The following is a 19,071-nucleotide window of genomic DNA, read 5'->3' on the forward strand; positions in this document are numbered from 1 at the left end:
CCACCCCTGCAAATCACAGCGGATTCATCATGCTGCACACCCAGATCTTCCAGATGTGTCTGAGGGCTGCTTCTCAGGTGCAGGCTGAGTGTGATGCCTCCCAAAGAGTTCCCAGCAGGGTCCCAAGTATGAATAACTCCCTGTCTCCCTGGTTTTCCAGGAAGAGAACGAATGGGCCTCTTGTGCAGTAACTCTCCAACATGTTCTCTTTGGGGTCTTAAATCATAGCTAAAGAGAGCAAAAATTTAAAAAGTGGACAAGCCAGTGGGGGACATCCTGGGGAAGGAGCCTGAGGCCCGTGGGGCTAAGGCCTCCGAAGGCCAAGGTCAAGCGAGACCCAGGCATTTTCTGCCCCTCAAGTGCAGAGCATCCTGATGGGAGGTGTGAGCTGTAGAGAAGTCCAGTGATTCTCTCTCTGGATTTTTACATTTCTAATTGGATTTCTTACTTATTGCAAATAACGTAGAATTGAATAACAAATGATGAAGAAGAAAATCATCCAAAATTCATCATCTTAATAAATCAGCAATTTTTATTTGCCCATGTTCCCATTCAAGTGTTGTAAATAAAAAATACTTAATTTTATATCATTATAATCCTGACAAAGCTGTGTTTTTATAAATTTCATTTCCTTTATTATGTTAAGCATTTTCTTGCCGATCATTGTAATAACTACAGAATATTCTGTTGAGCTGATACATAGCGCAGTGCCCAGAAACAGGCATTTGGAAAATATTTGTTGAAAAGATGAACTAATGTACTCCTCTTATCTACTTCCTTATCTGGGGAGTATTGGATGTGATTTCATTTCTACTATTGTGAATAATATTTAACAGAAATCTTTGTGATTATTGTTTTTCCTACCTTTTGCATAATTTCACAGGGAAAGTTCTCAGAAATAGGATTCCCAGGTCGGTGGCTATAAAAATGCATCGGCAAATTGCTTTTTAAGGAGATTGTATGGATTTGCTGCATTGCCAGTTAGCAAAGCACGAGTCTGCTGATTTTTTCATATCTTGACCAGCACTGCTATTTAAGATTTTTGTTTTACATTTACTAATTTGATAGGTGCTGAAAGACTTCAATTTGAAAATCTTTCTCTTCTAAAAGAATGATGGAGTAACTTTTGCTTTTCATCTTCATTTTATAAGCTTTTTCCTGTGACCTGACATAGAACCTAATCAGCTTTTCATGTTTCTCAATAAACCTCACTTCACTGAGTTAGACACCTTCCAAGGGAGCCTGTGGGGGCATCTAGCACCTGCTCTGTTCTGCAAAGAGTTCACGTTTAAGTCACTGGACTCTCCTGAACCACCCTGAGCACAGGCAGGTAGGGAGGCTGCAAGGTGACAGAAACGCTCCGAGAGATGGAGCAGAAGCTGAAGGCTTGGGGCAGCTTGTGGCTGGCAGGGAAGGCTCCCAGGTGGGGGTGCACTGGGGCCCTGAGGTTGTTACCGACCACCCTCGCTGGAGCCCTGGTAAGGGCTTACTATGGGCCGGGCTCTATCCTCCACATGCCCCACAGGTTAATTTATTAAATCGCCCCAGCAGTGTGAAAGGCAGCCTCAGTTTCATCCTGAGTTTCCAGATACAGGGACAGGGCCCTGGGAAACGTAATTTGCCCGCAATGCCTCAGCTGTCAGCGTCCAGGCTCGGGAGATGAGATTCCACAGTCGCTGCTCCGAGGGCTCCCCTCGGCTCGTGCTGAGGCACAGGGAGCCCTGAGGCTAAGGTGTGAGTCTTTCCAAGTCTTAACTGGAGTAAGATTTGCACAGATCGAATGTACAAATGTATTCAATGATTACACCCTGTCTTCTTACTTGTTTGTTGTTTGTTTGTTTGTTTGTTTGTTTTCTTAGAAATTAAGATTAGGATACCCATAACGATGATGATGATGATGATGATGATGATGATGATGATGATGATGATGTTGATGATGATGACGTGCACTTGACTGGCTTGATCCTAATATTTTGAAAACTGAGACCTAAGGCAGGTATTATTGATCTCATTACCAATGAGGAACCGGAGACTCAGAGACTGAGAGACCGGCCCTGCTGGCAGAGCTTCTAAGTCACGGGTACAACGCGCTGGAGAGCAAGGCTGACCCCGGGGCTGCTGAGGGCCAAGTGCAGGGTGAGGCCAGGTTCCCGGAGATGACAGAAGAGAGGCAAGCAGAACCCACCTGCGCAAGAAGGTGGACACGGAGGTCAGGTCCAGGGAACGTTTGCTTCACAGAAGACCAGCGATAGGAGGAAGAGCCCTGAGCAGGAAGAGGTTAGACCAACCCCGCGTGCTGCTGCGCCTTCTAGAATAAGAACACAGGGGACTGAGGGTCCAAGGCCGGCTGGAGCTCAGCTTGGCCAGAGAGGGAGCTGAGGAAGGAGGTGGAGAGGAGGTGGGGAGGGCCACCTGTGGGGCCCGGGGGTCGTTCCCGTGGGGCAGGCAGCTGAGGACGGAGACGGAGTCCTGGGACAAAGGTCAGGGTCTGCACTACAGCAGCCTAGCGCGCAGGAGCCGCCCAGCACCCCGACCCACAGACAGGCTGAAAAGTCCCCTGTGGCATCAGCGTGGAGGACACTAGAGTCACATTATATGGGTGACAGGACCCAGGACGAGGGGGTGGGTAGCCCCTCTAAACAGAGTTGATCCCCCAAGACCCGCCGCCCCCCACAATCGGTTTATTGATGGCTCCTGCCCCCTAACTCCCCCTCCGTACACATGGTTTTCCTTTACCCCTCGGGGTTTCTCGGTTTCAGGTCAACGTTTTCTGGAAGGGGACGTGGAGGACACCTTTTCCTCATGGTGCTATACCGGGTCTCTCCACTTTGACACTATGGACATGTGCTGGGTGGCCTTTAGGGCAATGGAAGCTGTCCTGGGCGCTGAGGGACGCCAAGCCGGGTCTCTGACCTCACCCGTTAGAGGCCGGCAGCACCTCCCCTCCCCACTGTGACATCCAGCTACGTAAGTCTGCAGACAGGGCCCAGTGTCCCTGAGGGCAGAATTCCCCTGGGTAAGAGCTGTGCTAGAGGGACCTGCTCTTGTCCTCTACAAAGGGAAGTGGGCACATAAATATGTAGACTAACAATTGTATAGTTTAAAAGTCATCGGTGACTATTGTTCTACAATCAAGTAATAGAGCATTGGTTGGGTTTCTGTGAATACCACCTTCCAGGTAAAACTGTGAATTGTGTCATTCAAACCAGATCCAAACTCAGTCCGTTTTGGTCTTTCTCCCCCCAGATTTCCCCAGGACACGTCCTCCCTGGCTTCGTACTCCAAGCCGTCGTGTGTCATCTCTCAACAACAGCTGCTGGACCCCCAAAGTGAGGACATCTCAGTGGTTCATGGTGCGTCCCTGCATCTGGAGGTGTTGTAGGGTTTAATAAATTGGTGGGTACAAAACTCAGTGCTGTCGGGACAAACTGCAAGAGAAGGGCAACTTTGCACATGGATTAAGAAGTCAGTGGATGCATAACCTCTTCCTTAAGGAGCATGCTGTCCTTAAACCCCAGATGGCACTATCTGATGATCTGAGTGGGTCGGTCCAAATGGGGCCACCATCCAAGGGGAGGGGGGGCTGCAGAGCGGGAGGACAAGATTTGAAGCTCCTCCGATCCAGACATCTGCGTGTCTGCTTCCGGGTTCACCGAGGGTGTGGACAAGCTCCCACCAGGAGTTAAGGGCGACTCCAGCCCGGTCGTCCATCATTGCTTAAGACACATGGCGGGAAATGTCCAGTGAAGCAGGTGGGGCTGTTCGTCTCCTCCCTGAAATGCCAGCTGTGGCCACTCCAGACCTGGGGACAACCCTACCCTCTGAGGAGGGCTCACAGCAAAGGAGCTTAGGGACTGAGCCTAGTCGGATGGGAGCCGTGGAGCCTCAGGGTGAATGCTCTTGAGACTCTGACCCTGTGAGGAGGGTGAGTGTGCTAAGAATGTTCTCGTGACCAGGAGGGTGAGCGAGTAATGTGACTATGTTTTACGTATTTTTTTTTTTCACAACAGAATACCACTGGCACTAAGACAGCCCGCTGGGTTAAAATGTAAATATAAGGCTTTCACCAACAGAAAGATAAAACTGCAGATTGATGGAATTTGGGGTGGGGGAGGTCTTTCTGAGCAGAACATTAAAGTCAAAAAATCCATAGAGCTGATGACATAAACATTTACAGTATCTCTGCAGAGAAAACATCTCAGTGATAATCATCAGAATATTGGGAAACTATCCCAACATATATAACAGAATTAATATTAACAAGGTAAGAACTCCCAAAAGCAACCAGAAAAAGACAAGCATGCTCAACAGAATAGGCAAGAGATATGGAGTAGGCGACTCAAAAAAGATCCAGAAAGTGCACAAAAAAGTCATCGTCAAAATGCAAACTGGAACAACAGTTGGGTGGCACGGTGGCCTAGCGGGCAGGTGAACCCAAACGGAGGAGTGGGGCGGGGGCTGGTGAGCGAGGCGAGCGTGGGTGAGCCCTGCACACAGGAGGGTCTGAGGGCGGCACAGCCGGCTGCTGGCCAAGGTACCTAGAGAGTTCACAGCGTGGGTACTCTGCCCTCACAATCCCGCCGCTAAGTACTTAGCAGCAGGAGATAATGAGATCAGCGCCCCAGAGGAAAGCTGAGAAAGCCTTATTTCATTGACATGTGGTGCTGGGTGGCTCACCCTTCGGGGGCGATGGAGGCCGTCCTGATACACGCGAACCCTGTGACAGGGGTTTTGATGAAAGTGAAAATGTGGGAAACCCTAAATGACCGGGAGAGTGTTTACATAAACCACCGCTGAACCTTGCAATGCAATACTCCTGCGTCTATTAAAAATATTTATGCTGACCCACATGAGGATGTTTGTAAGACATTAAATGCAACAAATAGATAGTCAGGTAATATAGATGATGTTATTTGTTTATTTAGGGCTCTCTTTCTGCCTCCTGACCTTCTGCCTCATATTCCAACGCCGGGCCTGAGTCTGAATTCCCCTGACTCTCACGGGGCTCTCTCTTTCTCATTTTTATCTCACGCATATCCTGTTTCACTCCTGCCCAGCTGCTCCCTGTGGGATCCTGCTCCTTCAGGCTTTTGATAGGACCCCAAAAACAAGTTCCCAGAAGTCGACTTGAAAGCAAAAGAGGCCTATCATGTACCAGCGGCTATTTTAAAATATGTAGCTCTGGTTTCTTGCTCTCCTGTTCAAATCCCTCCATCGCTTTGTTTTCAAATTCAGAATAAAAGCCCTACTTTCTCTGTAGTTCATAAGATCCCATGAAATATGAGCCTTCTCTGAATTCTTTCTGATTTCTTTCCGTCTGTCTCTTTTCCTTACTTGGTCTGCATGGAGTACATTAGCCTCTATACTGTCCCTAGTTAACATACCAAGACTATGTCCACCCCAGGGCCTTTGCACTTGCTTCCCTTTGCTCAGAAAATGCAGCCTGGCTCTCTCCCTTGCGTATTCAGGTGTCTGCTCTAATGTCACCTCCTTGGAGAAGCCTCTCCGGATCATCCCATGTGAAACAGAACCTTCCCCCATCCTTCTGTCTCCTCGAATTCAGCCTTATTTTCCTCTTAGCACCTCAACTACCACCTGATAGTAACTTATGCATTCAGTTGTTGTTTCTTACCTTTTCCCAACCAGAACAAAAGCTCCATGAGGGGGAGGCTTTGGCTTGTTCTTTGCTGCATCTGTGGTTCCCAAAGGAACATCTGGTCCATATTTATTGGTGGAAAGAAAGAGAGGGAACAGTAGTATAAACGAAAAGATCAGAAATGAATTTTATCAGTGGTGACGAAGGAAGCAAAACCCACGAGGGAAAAGTTTTGAAATTGTGAGGGACTGCCCTGACTGACCTCGTAACAACAAACTGGAGGACCCCGGGACCCTGGGACCCTGCTCTGCCCCGAAGCTTCCCTGGTGGCCCCTGTAAGCAGTAGGGACAGCACGGATAGGCTGGGGTGGGGCTGGAAGCTCCTACAGCAGGCAATCGTGACACAAGCGAAAGAATCACACAAATGCACATGCTAAAAAGCTGACAAATGTTGCAAACCCCGTAAAAGCCAGAAAAACAACATGAAATTGTTATTCATAGTAGTAACAGTAATTGACAGCCTGCCACTCTCTGCAATGCTCATTTCTCTGGGTTTTTTTCTCGGCATGCTCTTTTATTGCCTCCTCCTATGAAAATAATTTTGTAATATCATTTTCTATAGAGAGAATAGAAAACTAATTCCATCTTTCCTCTAGCAAGGTTGACAGAAATTTGTTTTTTATTATGGATAGTTTAGAAAAGCTTCTTTCGGCACCACCTCTGATAAGGGGTAAGGCCACAAAGGGTGACTTCCCCTCCAGTTTCTTGCTCCGTGGGTCCTTCCAGCGGGACTGGGGGGGCGGGGGTGTGCAGAATCAAGGGAAGCTCTCAGGGGCCCTGGGTCTTTCTGGGGACTGGCATGGGTGCAGGATCAGGCTAAGCCCTCGAAACCTCTTTCCCCCAATCTCTCTGGATATAACCTCCCACGGCCACTGCCTAGGTGGCACGTGCAGCTCCCCACCCCCAGGCCTTTGCTAGATCCCCCACCAGCAGGGCGTCAAGGTGATCACGAGGCTGGAGCTGCTGAATCCTCCCTGCATCCCTAGGGCAGGACACAGCCCCGTGGAAGACTCATTCTCCTCATGGCCAGCCCAGCACTGAGTGGGAGCCAACCTTGAAACAGGTAGGAACAGCTCAGGAGCCCGCATGAGGGGCAAATGGGACTGCCTGCTGGTACAGGCTTTACTGCCCTGGTTCTGTTTCTGGGTGTTCTTCCAGGTGTGTGTTCTCCCCACGATGCTTCCTCACTGCAGCTGGGGTCCTGGTATCGGCCCTCCCTCCGTCATCCGCATCAATCCCCCTCTCATGAACGTTCACTTTGTTTTTACATAGGCCATTTTACTGTTTATTTTTTTATGTTTGATGTCCATTTTGTTCCTCTGTTCCTCTATGACTGTCTTCTTTCATGTTAAGTATATATACTTGAGGGTGCCCATTTAATTCTCTTAGCATTTATTCACCTGTACATGTTTTAGTTACTTCCATTGTGGTTGCTCCAGAATTACAATTTATGTCTTAATATATAACAATCTAGTTTAGATTAATACCAATTTAATTTCCATAGTACAAAAAAGATTTTGTTCTAATGCAGTGCCATTCCCTCCCACTCCTTTGTGGTGTTATCATCATAAATTACGTCTGGGTTCAGGCACACCTCAGAGATACTGCGGGTCTGGTTCCAGACCACCACAATAAAACACGAATTGCAATAAAGTGAGTCAAATGAATTTTTTTGGTTTCTCAGTGCATATAAAATGCTTACGCTATACTGTAGTCCATTTAGTGCGTAATGGCATTATGTCTTTAAAAATGTACACACCTTCATTAAAAATTCCTTTTTTGCTAAAAAATACTGACCATCTTCTGAGCTTCCAGTGAGTTATAATCAACGATCACAGATCACCATAACAAATATAACAATAATGAAGAACTCTGAAATATCGCGAGGATTACCAAAAATGTGACAGACATGAAATGAGCAGATGCGATTGGAAAAATGGCATGATAAGATTTGTTCAACTCAGGGTTGCCACACACTCTCAATTTACAAAAAACAACAATAGCTGCAGAGTGCAATAAAACAAGATATGCCTGTCTGCTGCATGCCCATCAATACGCATTTATCATTATTTCTTCATGCTGCTGTCATTTAAATTAGATAGGAGAAAAATTTATAAGCAAAACATGTTTACACTGTCTTATATTTACATATATTTTTACTTTTATTAGTGCTCTTCGTTTCTTTTGTAGATTCACATTGCTGCCTAGTAGCCCTTCATTTTGGTCTGAAGAGCTCTGTTTAGTATTTCTTGTGGGGTAGGTCTGTTAGAGACAAATTATCTCCAATTTTTAAAATATGGACGACACATTCAGTTAAGTGTCCGACTCTTGGTTTCAGCTCAGGTCACGATCTCAGGGCTGTGAGATCAAGCCCCGTGTTGGGCTCTGCGCTCAGCAGGGAGTCTGCCTAAGGTTCTCTCTCTCCCTCGCCCTTCCTGCTCATGCTCTCTCTCTTTCAAATAAATAAATCTTAAAAAAACTAAGATGATATGAGAATATATTAGTTTCTCCCTCATTTCTGCAGGATAGTTTGGCCAGATATAGAATTCATTGTTGGCAGTTTTTTTTTCCTTCAGGGCTTTGCATATGTCATACCATTGACTTCTGGCGTTCGTGGTTTCTGGTGAGAAATCAGCCATCAGTCTAAATGAGGATCACCTGTACAAAATCAGTCACTTCTCTCTGGCTGCTTTCAAAATTCTCTCTCGGTCCGTGGTTTTTGACAGTTTGATGATGATGTGTATGTGTGGATCTCTTGAGTTCATCCTACTTGGAAAGCATTGAGCTACCTGGATGTGTAGATTTGGGGAGTTTTAGGCCATTATTACTTCAAATATCTTTTCTGTCCCTTCCTCTCTCTCCACTCCTTTGGAGATTCCCATTATTCATATGTTGAGAATCTTGACTGTGTTCCACAGGTTTCTGAGACTCTGTTCATTTTTCTTCATTTTTTCCTCCTCTTTCTGTTTCTCAGACCGGATCATCTCGATTGGTTAGCTTCAAGTTCATTTATTCTTTCTTCTGTCTGCTCAGATCTGCTGCTGATCTCTCTAGTGAATTTTTCATATTAGTTATTATACTTTTGAACTGCAGAATTTCTATTTGATTTTTTAAAAATTATTTTTATTCATATCCTCTATTTGGTGAGGCATCCTACTTTCTTTTAGTTCTTTACATATGGTCTTCTTTAGCTCTTTGAACTTATTTAAATAATTTATTTAACGTGTTTGACCATTAAGTCTGATGTCTGATCTTCCTCAGAGATAATGTCTATTGACTGCTTTTTCACCCACTGTGTGTGGGCCATACTTTCTTGTTTCTTTGCAAGTCCCATCATCTTTTATGTTGAAAATCAGACACTTAATATAATGTGGCAACTCTGAAAATCAGATCGTTCTCTGCCTTCATCCTGGTTTGTTGTTATTGCCGTTGGTTGTTGTAGTTATTGTTTGTTTAATGACTTTTCTGTGCTAATTCCACTTCAGAAAAACTTGTGTTCTTTTTCATGTGTGGCTACTGAAGTCTCTACTCAGCTCAGTGGTTGGCTAAGGATTGGCCAGAGATTTCCTCAAATGCCTGGAACCAGTAAGCCCCCAGCTTTTGCCAAAGGCTCTGTACGTGTTTGGGGACAATCCTTCAACACTCAGTCAGGCAGCTGACAATATTGCCTTTGCCTTCCCTTCCTGTTTGTGCAAAGCTTCAAGGTCATCCAAAGGTGAGAGCCTAGGACCTACTCAGGTTTTTCCCAAGCATGCACACAACCTAGGACATGTGTATGCCTCTATCATACACCTGGCCTTCTAAATTCCCAGGAACACGTCAGAGCTTTTCTAAGCCTGGCTTTTCCTCTTAGGTTTGGTCAGTCTCTAGTTTATCCCCACTGTGTCCACCACCTCAGGCAACTGAAAGTTAAACATGTCCCTATAATGGTTTTCAACAAATACCCCTTGGAGAGAAGGCTCTTTGCACTGGGCAGCTCTAAGTTAGGCCAAAAATGGATAGCTTTGCAAGTAAGATCTTTCACGGAAGCATGGGAGGGGTCAAATAATGAAAGTTCTTTGGAACTGGGGCTTTGCGAAAGCTTCAGCTATATTGTTACCTCCGGTGGCTGCCAGGTTCAATGGGAACACAGGCTTCCATTTCACATGGTTATTGTAGATCTGGAGAGCAGAGGATGGGAGTAGGGCAAGTTAAATACTACAGAGATCACTGATCTTACTGAGAGTTAGCCAGTTATTCTCCAATATGCTCCTCAGATTACTCCACACCTTTGGTTAATTTCCAGAGTTCTCAAAAAGTCAATTCTGACCATTTTCCCACTTTTCTCATTGATTTTATGGAGAAGAGAATTTCTGGCAAAGAGAATTTTCTGCCTTTTTCATTGATGTCATTTAACTTTTTCTTGATACATGAAATATCTTAATCATCCTGCCTTTATGTAGCCTCAGCCTGATCTGCTGGCTCTGTTTCTGAAGGGGATTCACCCTGAATCTTGGTACTTGTCTGCTTATCTCTAGACCTAACTTTTCAGTGTTCTATAACATGAGTATATCCCTAAAATAAGTTGGAGTAAAATGTGTGCTTATTGAAGCACCCAAACTAGTATATATATTAGCACCATTATGATTTGCATACAGAGGTTTTATAGCGAAGGATTATTCTAACTGAGGCTCCAACCGACAACATGAGCATCATCTGTGAGCTTATTAGAGATGCACATTCTCAGGCCCTAACCTGATTTATTAAACCAGAAACTAGGGGCCCCAAGTAACTGTTTTAACAAGAACTTCAGGTAATTTTATGTTTATTAAAGTTTAATAACCACAGGAAAAAAGAAAAGCATATAATTTACACCAGTTAAACATTCTGATCACCTGAGTAACCCTTTATTCTCTTATCTCCACAAAATTAAGTGAAATTAGATGAATTACTTATTCTCACTTATAAGCTTTATATCCAAATCTGTAAAGTGATGGGATTAATATGTAATCAAAGAGACCGTGGGGTTGTTTTGTTTTGTTTTCTGTATGGCATCTGAATTATAAATCTTGCTTAGAAGTACCTTCCCCACTCAATAGTTAAAAAAACAAAAGCACAGACAGCTCCCTTATCTTTTTATGTCATTAAATGGATTTTATCTTTCATTTAGATTTTTAATCCATCTTTAAATCATTTATAATTTTGCATAAATGCATATATATATACATATATATATACACCTTTTTTAAATTTTCTAAATTGTTAGCTATGTGTCCAAGTATCATTTATCATTTATCAAAAACTCAGGTATTTTTGGTTTGGTTTCTGGATTCTATGTTCTGTTTTGCTCAATTTGTCTATTCTTATGCCATATTGTTTTGGTTAGAGTAGCTTTAACATACATTTAAGTATCTGGAAAATAAACTCCCTATAACGCTTTTTTCCAAAACATTCTCAGAAATTATCAAGTTTAACCTTCCATATAAAACATATAATCAGTTTGTCTAACTCCAAAAGCAAGGTCAGAATACATAAACAATCGTTAGAATTTTGATGGAAGTTGCACGAAATTTATGCACTGATTTGAGAAGCATTTACAATGTTCAGTCTTCCCGTTCAGGGATATGACATGTCTTCATTTACCAAAGCCTTCTTTTATGTCTTCTGTAAAATATTAATATTAAAAGATGTATTCTAGTCTTATGACATCCTTGATAAATTTATTTTCAGTCATCTTATAGTTTTGGTAACTGTCATGAATGGAATCTTTTACCATTTCATTGCGAATTGGTTGTTACTAGTATCTAGGAAAGTTGTTAAGTTTTTCAAATATTTATCTTACGTAATGATATCTTCATGTGGTTGTTTTTTTTTTTATGAGTTCAAAGATGTTTTCTTTTTACTTAAGCCTCCTGAATTTTCTAGGTATAAAATCATATTATCTGCAGAAAGTGGTCCTGTTTTTACCTCTTTTCTAAAATTTACACTATTCACTTGATTCTGTCTTATCACATTAACTAACACCACCCAAACAAGATTGAATTTCAGTGGGAAGTACCCTGTGCCTTGTCCTGTTTCCCAATCCTAAAATTTAGGATTTTACAATTTCATATTATGTTTTATAATGAACTCTGGTATCATTTAAAAATCATTTTAGGGAGTTTTTAATTTATTAATTTACTTAATCAGTAATTTTATTTTACTTAAAGTCCTTCATCACACAATTTTCTTCTCAATTAGGTCAAAATTTTTTCAGGATCTGATGATAATTCGTTACTCAAGTTATTTATTAATATAATTAACTATATTGCTGGATTCCCTAATGTTGAACCATTCTGGCAATTGTAGATTAAAACTTTTTTTTTTAAAGATTTTATTTATTTATTTGAGAGAGAGAATGAGAGAGAGCACGAGAGGGAGGAGGGTCAGAGGGAGAAGCAGACTCCCCGCTGAGCAGGGAGCCCGATGTGGGACTCGATCCCGGGACTCCAGGATCATGACCTGAGCCGAAGGCAGTCGCTTGACCAACTGAGCCACCCAGGCGCCCTGGATTAAACCTTTTGTGTAGTGGGTGTAGTAGAAGGTATCATAAATTACAGTAAATGATAAATGAGAGGCTCAGAGAAAATATTTGCAATACAATGCATACTGTGTAACATGTATGTTATATATGGATACACATACTATAGAATATCAGGTGATCTTTACTAATTAATAAAAAAGTAGAAAATAGACAAAGGGTGTGAACGTGCAAAACACAGATGAAAAATAGGAATGCCCAGTAAATATGTGAAAATATACTCAGTCTCACTAATAATTTTTAAAACATAAATTAAAATGAGATGCACTTTGGCTTTTCAAAATGGCAACATTTAAAAAAGACTATTCACATTCTCATTCCCCCTCTCCTTCCGCCCACTCGCACACTCGCACCCTTGTGTGCTTTCGCTCCCTCTCTCTAAAGACCATTCACATCAAGTGCTAGAGAGAATGGGAAAAATTGGTGTCTTCATGCGTGTGTAGTGGGAGTATGAGTTAGTATAACCTTTTAAAATATAATTTCATATATTAAAATTTTTAATATGTATATATGATAATCCAGCAATTTTCCTGCTGGGAACCTATACAAAAACCATGATGTGAGTTCGTAAAGACAAATGTGTCAGGGTTTTCACTGCTACCTTGCATATAAGAATTAAAATAGGAAAATCTCTTAAATGTAAGTCAGTAGGGGCTTGTTAAGCAAATTATGGTGGAGGATTCAATGCCGTGGAATATTATGGAGTGGTTAATAGGAAACGGTAGGTCTAAGCTAACTGAGTGTGTCTATCAGAGCTCCGTTCTGTTTGTTTTTATTTTTATTTTTTTGGTTCCTTTCCTAAATATAAAAGTACATCATTGCTTTTATGTATACTGTATATAGACTCTGGGGCTTGTTTTAATAAGGATAAGATAGCCAGGATCAGACCAGGTGATTAGTTGCAAGTAACAGTAGCTAATTATGGTAGATTTAGCAGAAAAGAATAGACTGAGGGACCCACAGTATCCTCGAGACAGCTGGAGAAATAAGTTCACTGCTTCCAGAAATTGTGCCCCATGCCATGCACAAGAACGGCCTGGTGGTGGGACCTTTGCTGTCACTGAGCTGGGCGTGTAACAGTTTGCACTGACACCAGGTTCTACCACAGTTGCTGCTGCCCCGGGTCCCATGTCAAGGGACTATCCAGGCAAGTACTGCTGCCCCAGGAGCTAGATACCTCTACCGGAAATGGATTCCACTGGATCCTCCTTCCTTAGGCTGCTTCTTCCCAAAGCAGAGCCTGTGTGTGTGTGTGTGAGGATCAGCTTGGAACCTGGAAACACTGGGGATTCCACTGCCAAGAGCTGGGACCCCAAATCCCCTCGGTTTTGCCTTGGGGAAGTAGGGCTCACAGAAAACTCTACCTCCTTCCTCCCCGCCACCAATTCTCCAGCCCCTCACCTGCTCTCTTAGCTCCACGAGGAAAGGGACTGCTGTAGTCTGAATGTAGGCAACTACCCAGAATCCATATGATGACATCCTAACCCCCCAAAAATGATAGTATTTGGAGGTGGGGCCTTTGGATGCATTCAGATCAATCACGCAGGTGGAACCCTCATGAATGTGGTTAGTGCCCTTATAAAAGAGGCTCCACAGAGATCCCTCGCTCCTTCCATCACATGAGGACACAGCAAGAACTTTTTGTTAGATACTGAATGTGTATAAACTACATGGATATTCATATACAGGTTTCAACGGGTTAAAAAAAATGAATGAATTCTGGACATTTCTTTGTGGCTGATCTGAGGACTATACAGCTAGAAGTGGATTACACTGGGAAACACAGAGCAAAGAGCAGAACCCACTTAGGAACCATTAGGAGCTTTTGGAAGAATGTAGGTGGATAACGTGACCCCAAGTAGGCAGATGAAAAGAGTTTCGAGCCACCGACAATGTTGTGCAGAGATGCCCAGAGGCTGCATGGTCGGTTGTCTTAAGCAGGTCCGCCAGTAGGGTGAGGCCATGGGGGACCGGGAGCTCAACGGAAGAGACAGGTATGGAGACAAGGTCCATGGGACCAATAATGCAATCAGCTTCCTAACGGGTTTGGGTGATAGGAGTTCAACAGGAGGCAGATTCCACGGGAAAGAAGCCCGCCAAGGACTCCAAAGGAAGCAAATCTATTCAGTACTGCAATCCAGCTGGTGGTCATCCCCTGAATCCTTATTTACTGAAGATCTGTGATGTGCAATCACTGGGTTGATGCTTCCAACTGTTGGAAGGAAATGCAATGTCATACAGCGTTCTTGCAGAGAAATTGCTCATGGGTTTGCAGACTTCTTTCTGACCACACCAAGACTCTTTGCTCAGAAAACATGCTGAACTTTTCCAGCTTTGATTGAAACAAAAAACTCCAAATGCTTGTATTTCTTCATCTGGCGTCTTATGCAGCGGAAAACATTAGGCTGCTTTAAAAACATACCCTGAGTCACTGTTGGATTCTATCACTGTGTCAATATTAGTTAAAAAGTTGGCATTCTGTCTTGTTTCAGCCACCTCTTTGATTACTAAATCGAATGTCTTCTTGTATCTTCACCTTTTGATGCGAATTGCTACAAGCCACTACAGTTCTATCAAGCATGGAAAATAAAGGTGAACATTGTTTCCATTATTCATTCTGCGCTTGACACAGGGTGGAACATCACAGGAGTGTTCTGGCTGTCTCTCTCTGTCGAATAAGTAAGTAAAATCTTTAAAAAAAAAAAAAGGAGAAATGAAAAATAAGAATCTTTGCCACAAATAATGTGTGGTCAGGGAAATCGTGAGAAGGGCTGGATGACATGGTTTATACCAGAGCCTTAAAGGGAAACAAGTTCACAGGACAGACCTTTAAAGGAAGAGGACACATGCTCTCTGTTATTCCTGCCAGGGGCAGGAGCACCAGGGTGGAAAATAGAAAACTGTGGACAATCATCGATCTGGCAGGGAGTGAATAACAGGACAGCGACTGCCACCAGGATTTGAGAGGATTAAGGTACAAAGGAAATACCATAGTTTGTATTCTGCTCTTAGACAAGCGTCTAAGTATAAGGCCAAGGAAACATGACCTATTTCTCCATCTTGTTTTAGGAATTCCATGATTTTCCAGGCAACACATTGGATGGAAGAAAGAATGAAACCCCTGTAACCCCAGAGGGAGGCCCGTTGCTCATCCCGACAAAGCCATGTGGACTTGGGTGTTGCTGGGTCTTGTCATTGAGTGTTATTTTTTAAGGCAAAAGATATTCTGCCTACAACGAGGTTTCAGGGTCCAACTTCAGAAGTTCTCGGTGGTATACCAGGTCTGTTTTCTAGCTCAGGGCAGTGACAAGCTCTCACTCTTTGTGACAATCCAACATCTGTCCTCCCCTTCTAGAACTGGAACTTGCCTTCTGTGGTAGATGCTGTTTCCGTGGCTGGTCCAGATATCTTTCCTAGACCAGCGCTCTGGGCCATGGGCCGTGTGAACTTCGGTTGCTAATGATCTGCGGATGCCCCCCACTTTCCACACCCTCTGCTGCCTGGAGCTTGCATTGGTTCCTAGAGCCACAGACGGATGACTCAAATGACAGAAGTTTATTTCCTTACAGTTCTAGAGGCTGGAAATCCAAGATCAAGGGGTTGGCAGGTTGGTTTCCCTGAAGCCTTGGTTTTCTGCTTTTTTGGCTTGAAGATACCCATCTCCCCACTGTGTCTTTAAATGGTCTTCCCTCTGTACCTGTCTGTGCCCTAATCTCCCCATCTTGTAGGAACACCAGTCATGCTGAATGAAGGCCCACCCATACAACTTCATTTCACCTTAATCACCTCTTTAAAGGCCCCAACTCCAAACACAGTCACATTCCCAGGTCCTGGGAGTTGGGATTTTAACACGTGAAAGGAGGGAACACAATTTAGCCCATAATACACCAGAAGCCTTTTCTTTTTTTTTTTTAAAGGAAATTTTCTAAAGCTATTTGGAATCTGGTCATTACCATCCCCTGAGTATTTGATGCCCCCTAAGGCAATTTCCTGGTCCCAAAATCTGCAACCACAAGCACTGCACTTCTTCTTCTTCTTCTTTACTTTATTTTATTTTATTTTATTTTATTTTTTTATTTATTTGTTTATTTGAGAGAGAGAGCACTAGAGAGAGAGAGCAAGCACGAATGGGGGTCAGAGGCAGAGGGAGAAGCAGGCTCCCTGCTGAGCAAGGAGCCCGATGAGGGAATCGATCCCAGGACCCCAGAAGCATGACCGGAGCCAAAGGCAGATGCTTAACCGACTGGGCCACCCAGGTGCCCCGGGAACTGCGCTTCTAAAATCACATGCACTCCCCCGCCCCCCGAAAGAGGCATTCTTCCCCCAGGGTCACCAACGACGTGGCCATGGAGGGGCAGGACATGGACAACGAGCCTCTCCCTGGGAGCAGAATGGGAGTCAGCGAGAGAGAGAACAAGACAGACCCTCCAAGATTGCACAACAGAGTTGTCCAAGGGCTCACTTTGCCACCAGGGGGCGGTGCTCTCGCCCAGCAGGAGGCGGCGAGGGGCCCCACCAACTGGTGACCACCTGTGCCATCCTCACTCACCCCTTCCCTGAATCGGAGTTGGAGATGAATAAGAAGCAGAGACTAGATGGGACCAGAACAGTCCCATTTCCTGGAGCTCCCAAGGCTTTTCAGCAATTCCTTACAGATTTGAGGGTGGTGCCAAGGCCTCGGGGCTCTGCATGGGTATTAGGCTGATTATGGGGCCCAAAGACACCTATGTTCTGCTCTCGGGCACCCATGAATATGTTACTTCGCATGGTGAGGGGGACCTTGCAGATGTGACTAAGTTAAAAAATTTGAAATGGGGAGTTTATCCCGGAATATCTGGGTGGGTGTGGTGTAACCCCAGGATCCTGATGGGGGGAAGCGGGGCGGGTGACGGCCGTCAAGAGTCAGCGAAGCTGTGACAAAGGCAGCATGAGTCAGAGAAAATGCTGTCCTGGTGGCTGGGAAGATGGGAAAAGGAGTCCCAAGCTAAGAAATGTAGGCGACCTCTAAAAGGTGAGGCTCAGATTTTGCCTCCAAGGAAACACAGCCTGGCCGACCCGCTGACTTGGGCCCAGTGAGATGGATCTGGGGCTTCTGACCTCCAAACTGTGAGGTCACCAGTTCCTGTTGTTTTAAGTCCCCGAGTTTGTGGTACTTTGTGACAGGCACCGTGGGAAACTAAAGCAGTGCGTAGCAGATCTAAATCTGTGTTACGGGGCTTTGGTCAAGAACCATCACATTATCTAGCTTCCAAAACATGCATCATACTAGAAATATAAACTGTCATCTCGTATCTAAATGTAGAGCTAACTGGGCAAGAACCGGCCTGATGGGGCAATGTGCGATGTTGTCATTACCAATCCCTCCCTCGGCCTGGGATCCCATTAGTACCCAGGGGGCTGAGTGATCCGGAGAATTCACACAGGATGGTCCCCACTTCAGGCGATGCTGGGAAGGGCGGCACACTTGTTGTCTAAACCTGTAGTTCCAGCTAACAGTTCAGGGGTCAGCACGCTTTCTTCAGCAATGAGCCAGAGAGTAAATATTCTAGACCTTGCCATCTCTGTCTGTTCTCTGCCCTTGGAGTGCGAAAGCTGATAAGATGCAAACGGGTGGATGTGGCCACGTGCCAGCAAAACTCGATTGACAAAAAGAGGCTGCAGGAGGCCTGTGGCCCGCCAGCCACGGCTTGCTGACCTACCAGAGGCCCCCCTGAAGGCAGGCCAACTGCTCCTCACCACCTCCATGCCCCGGGATGAATTTGGTGACTTGACTCTTTCAAGCGGCCTCAAAGGGCACAGGTCTTCAGGGTAGGCCTTCAAGCCAGCACCAACTCCCTTACTAGGTGACCACCAGATGGGGTGCTGCCTGGGGTCCGGGTTGCCCAGCAGAACTCGTCCCCTGCCCCCCGCCCAGCCCCAGGGATGCCTGTCTGTGTGGGTTGGCCTGCCTTCCTCACGCTACCCGTTCTTTACACCTCTTCTTCCACAAGAATCCCGCTCTTTCCCTCCAAGAAGCCCCTTGGCCATTTGAGAAGAGAAAAGAAAAGGAAATAAGCTTTTCCTTTCGTAACCAGAGAAAAATAATGTCCTCAATCAGATTATCCTTTATTTTTCTATTATTTACAGTCTGTTGGATATACGGTTAGACTTGGGTTTATTGCTTAGTAAACTGTAGGTAGTTTTCAGTCTACGTGAATGCTCAGTCATTATCAGCCAATCCTTTTGTTGCCTTAAAAAGTCACAAGTTACAGAACCCCACAGATAACAATGCAGATGAACATCTAACTTGCGAGTCATGTACTTGAGAACAACAGCCTGGGTTCTCGTGGCCGGAGCTGGGAGGCTACGTGGCCAGCTTTCCTTACATAATGGCCCATTCACCAGATTCTCTCCTGTTGGGGTGCCCCACTCATGCCGCCCTTGACCTTTTCCTCCTCCTCCGCTCTCCTCCGCAGGTCGTCCGTCTGGTTCTAGGAATCCCCACCGTCGCTGATCTGGTGAGGATGACAGTTGTAGATGTGAACAGAGCTGGGCTGAATAGGCTTATACTGAGGAGACAAAGGGACCGTCCTGGGTTTGAGCCACCTGCCTTACCTTAGCATCAAAACAAAACAAAAATAAGCTCTTTGGCTTGCCAGTTCATGCTAAGCTGGTATCTGATTTTTAGCACTGGGAGACGTTTCCAATTGCTGCATATTGGGCTTCATTATGACCAAGAAAATGTTTAATGAGTTCCTCTTGAACAAAATGGTGCACTTAATGGCAATTTTAAGAGTATCTTTATTCAACAAAGCTTTTTATTTGAAAGAAATAAATTTATAGCTTCAAAAGAAAAATTTTAGCAAAGGTTGTAGAA

Source organism: Eumetopias jubatus, unplaced genomic scaffold (genome assembly GCF_037043125.1).
Source record: "Eumetopias jubatus isolate StellerSeaLion01/CBP00866 unplaced genomic scaffold, mEumJub1_p1.0 scaffold_5, whole genome shotgun sequence".
Taxonomy (NCBI): domain Eukaryota; kingdom Metazoa; phylum Chordata; class Mammalia; order Carnivora; family Otariidae; genus Eumetopias; species Eumetopias jubatus.